We start from the raw sequence: 5,193 nt of genomic DNA on the forward strand, positions 1-5,193 counted from the left end.
AACTGTACTCACGGATTTGTGGCTCGCCCTCATTTTAGAAGAACACCAGGAGGTAGCCTACGTTAACGAATCTTCTTGTATATTGTTTTATAATTGTGTATTTAGTAGAATACATCAAATTGTTGTGTCAAAATACATCAAAAGTGATTCTCAATTGTAGCGGGTATGGGGTGGAATATACGACATACCTCAGTCACCTGACAACACTCCCGTTTTCCCCTAGCCTGGCAAGCCAGACCTACATACTGTACAAATACATTTTGCTGCCGCTAGGGTGCGTCTAGATTTCTAGGCTAGTTTTCCCCAGAGTCTCCCGTATTTCACACCCATCTCCCGCCCCCCTCCCGTTTTGTTATTTCTCCCGTGAAAGTCCCGTAATTTGTATGGCCCAAACGTATGAATAATCACATCAATATATTATTCCAAGGTTGTCCAGTTGCCAGATCTTGTATGAAACCCATCCTACTCGCACAATCAACACATCATACACATTTCAACCCATTTGTGAGCTCAACCTGGCAACCTACAACCCAGTTGTGCCGTCGATATCTGCGCAGGTAGTAGACACGGGAAGTTGAATAAGCATTAGGCCTACTGGTAAATGGGAAAAGACTCAGTGGCAGTGCTCGAAGTGGGGCGGTACTTCTTCTGCATTTTACACTTACGCCGCCTTCACACTGGCAGTTGAAATCAGCTCCGATACGGCTCCGAAACGACTGGAAGTCATTCATTTCCAATGGAGATTCGAAGACCGCACGCGAATGGGTCCGAACCGGGTCCGAACGAGTGTGGTGCGAAAAAAATCACGTCAGTTGGTCATCCGGATGCGTTCAAAAAATTGAACTCTTGCGAAAGGACGGTTCCTATCCGACAATTCCAGCAGAAGTTAGCGTTGCTATGGTACTGATAAACAAACCTGAATTCTTAAAGGGTTAGTTCACCCAAAAATGAAAATTATGTCATTAATGACTCACCCTCATGTCGTTCCAAGCCCGTAAGACCTCCATTCATCTTCGGAACACAGTTTAAGATATTTTAGATTTAGTCCGAGAGCTTTCTGTCCCTCCATTGAAAATGTATGTACGTTATTCTGTCCCTGTCCAGAAAGGTAATAAAGACATAATCAAAGTATAGTCCATGTGACTACAGTGGCTCAATCTTAAGTTTATCAAGCGACGAGAATACTTTTTGTGCGCAAAAAGTAAACAAAAATAACGACTTTATTCCACTATTCATTTCCTTCTCTCTGGGCCTCGAGTGAGTTCACGTAGTGTAATAGCGTAGCGCGTCTGTGTTGTACGTCACACGTAGGCTCACTATTGGCCGACGCTGGTCATGTGTGTGATGCGTGTGAAGCACAACACAGAAGCGCTACGCTATTACACTACGTGAACTCACTCAAGGCCCAGAGAGAAGGAAATGAATAGTGGAATAAAGTCTTTATTTTTGTTTACTTTTTGCGTCATTAATGACATAATTTTCATTTTTGGGTGAACTAACCCTTTAACTTCTAATAAAATAAATAATGATTTTCTAACGATAAGTTGTCATGTCGTTTTTTTATTTTCATGATTTTCTAACGTTATTAGGGCAGTTAATACAATTATATTGTACATTCTGACACTGACAAAATCAACCGTTCTAATCTCGCTGCCATTTTTGTTCTACTCGCTTCCGACGCTTTTCAGTGGTGTAGTACGACGTCCGCTGTCCGCGTATTACGGAGCTGATTTCAACTGCCAGTGTGAAAGGCGGCGTTAAGCGTACCTACACTTTTTCTTGCGTACCGCTACTTCTCGCATGTAGCCGGTACTCTACCACTGACAGAAAAAGCGTCAGTGTCACGCCCGTTTCACATAGGGGGTGAATTGCCCTAATGTGGGACACTGCCTAATGTGGGACACCTACTATAGGCCGTCTGCCATTTTAGTCGATAAAGTTTTAAATATGGATATTTTTCTTACACGAACGCATTGCTTTGCTTCAGTGCCGTGTGGATTACTTTTATCATGGATGGATGCGCTTTTATGGACTTCAAAACATAAACGGCCATTCACTGCCATTATAAAGCTTGGAAGAGCCAGGACATTTTTTAACTCCGATTGTATTCGACTGAAAGAAGAATGTCATACACCTAGGATGGATTGAGGCTATGATTAGTAGGCTACAGTGCATCTTTTTGCATGGAAAAATATTTGGAAGTCATTTATTGATCCAATATGTAAAGGCCTAATTGTCAGTTTCCACAATTGTTCAAAAAAAATTTTTTTTTTACATTGTCCACTAAAAGGTTCTTGGAGAAGCAACAATGGTTCTTCTATTGCAACACTGCGGAAAAAAAACCCTTTTGGTGTGTCTGTGTGATGCTTATATGAAGGGCATTAAGGGAGGATGAGACATTGGCCAGGGATTTGATGATTTAGCGTTGTGTGTGTTTATGTGCCCTTGACCCATGTTTCTGCTGGAGGTTAGACCAACCGCTGAGCTCTCAACATATTGCAGCTATTTGAAGATCTGTAATGGCTTTTCTGTAAGGGTATTATAGTAAGTTAATGGGGCGGAGTGCATGTTTCAGCTATTAGAGAGAAAATGTAAAAATGTATTTTGTGTACTTAAATGTGAGAGTACAAATAAAAACCCTTGTATGGAGTGTCCTTAAGTCTTTACCTGATATTTACCTGATACTTCACAGTTATAGCCTATTCATAAAGGTGCACTCAGTTAATAAAGAAGTTAATAGTTTGAAAACTCTGCGTCTGTGTATACATATGAGATGAAGTGGCGAATTAAAATCTATTGTATTTGCCTCACCCAATGACATTTAGTGACAGTATTGGCACAAAAACAACACACTTTAATCATAAACATCCAGTCACATGAGTGTCTCCTCATGCACGCCACCTTGTTTGTTCAGTGATCACTCGCTCCACATCTGCTTCCACAAAGCACAGCAGCTGTAATCCTTTAAGAGGCTTAACTCACCTCTTTCTGTTTCTTCTTGCGAGTGTTTATGTGTGTTCGATGTATTGGCACTTTAGGGTTTCATCTTAATCCCAGACAGCAACATATCGGCCCAGATACGGCCCATCTGGTATGCAACGCATTGAATCCACACACAGATGTGGGCCGGATCTGGGCCGATATGTTGCTGTCTGGGATTAAGACGAAACCCTAAAGTGCCAATACATCGAACACACATAAACACACGTAAGAAGAAACTGAAAGAGATGACTGACAATCTTACTCATTGTAGCTGACGTGTTGTCACTGTCGTTGCACTGTTGATGCTTGATATGATCTTTAAGATGTTTTTAAAGAAATTAATACTTTTTTTTTCTTCAGCAAGGACACATTCAATTGATCAAAAGTGAAAGTAAAGACATTACAAAAGATTTCTGTTTCAAATAATGCTGTTCTTTTGAACTTTTTATATTCATCAAAGAATGCTGAAAAAATATGTCAGTTTCCACAAAAATATGACGCAGCACAACTGTTTTTAACATTGATAATGATCAGAAATGTTTCTTGAGCAGCAAATCATCATATTAGAACGATTTCTGAAGGATCATGTGACACTGAAGACTGGAGTAATGATGCTGAAAATTCAGCTTTGATCACAGGAAAAAATTATATTTTAAAATATATTCAAATATAAAACATTTTAAATTGAAATATTATTTCACAATATTACTGTTTTTACTGTGTTTTTGATCAAATAAATGCAGCCTTGGTGAACACCACTTTCAAAAAGTTTGAAAATGTGTACAGACCCAAACTTTTAACGTTGAGCCATATAAAAATTATATATATATATATATATATATATATATATATATATATATATATATATATATATATATATAACAAAATCACCTTCAAGTGATTTTCTGTTCAGTTGTAGCCTGTTCCAGATCCAGCTGTATTATAAGTGACGCAGAAAACTTCAAATCCAGAGGGGAAGGGTCACTCGCTCCAGAGTAATCTCTCTCCATGTCTGATGTACAGCTCTCATGAACGCCAGACGATATTACAGGTTAAAGTAGGAGCCTTGCGTTCAGTGCTTTAGTGCTTCTCAACATCATTTCTTGGATATTTATCAACATTTTATAACAGTGTTTGCAATCAAATGTTTGCCAATTGGTACATTTTGATGCATTTTTAAGAGTGACAAAGTCGGCATGAAACGGAAGTTGCAATAGTCTTTTCTTCCATATTATGGCGTATGTATAGCCTAGTGAAACGGCTTCTCGAGGTCAAAAAATACAGTTTTGTACGATTTAAGTTTGAGCTTTGTCAGTATCTTAAAGCATTGAAGGGTGAAGGACCACCAAGAAAAAAAAGAAAAAAAGACTATAGATTATTGTAGATTTTTATGGACCTTTGTGTTTATTTTGTAATCAGAGATATGGATTTGATTTCAATACCCCTATATATAGTTCTTCAGTTTTGTTTATTTAGTTTATTTATTTATTTAGTATTATTATTAAATATTTTATGATAATTTTACAGATTTTCTTGCTCTTTTGTTATTTTGTATTTCATTTTTGTGTTATTTGTTACTAAATAAAGCATCTTTTAAAAAAGATATATAAAAAGAGAGACGATATTATAGAAAGAAACAAAGAAAGAGATTCTCAAAATAGAACAAATGTAGGGCGGGACTTGATTTGGTCCATGGGGATTGATTGGATGATTGGATGGTTGTTGGTTTGCTATTGGCCGATCTCATATGAGTGACAGGTCGCCCCAGTAAAGAGATGAGAAACCAATAACACACAGATCCAAGTAAATAATCGTTCTCACTCCCATAGAACAGGCACAATAAATCAGTGAAGTAGAATCATCTGACAGTGACTGTGTGTCTCACATGTAACCTAATGTAATTTAGTAGTATAACATTAGAGGGCACCATCTCTTTTAAACCGAGAGATTAAATCTGATCCCATCCCACATAAACTACATATAGCCTACAGTCCTACACTTTTAAAATTAAACGCGCGTAAATGAATGAACGAAATTATTCTCATTAATTACTGTAATGAATTCAGTTGAGCTTGAGTCAAGCCTTAACAAGTGACACTCCGTGGAGTGATTAAGTGAGTTACCTGTGGATACCTGTAAACACCTTTGTCGTGCCCGAGGGAGTGAGCGCAACACACACACACACACGTCATTTCCCTGAAGAAGCAACGA

Source organism: Leuciscus leuciscus (genome assembly GCF_965113295.1).
Source record: "Leuciscus leuciscus genome assembly, chromosome: 3".
NCBI lineage: Eukaryota > Metazoa > Chordata > Actinopteri > Cypriniformes > Leuciscidae > Leuciscus > Leuciscus leuciscus.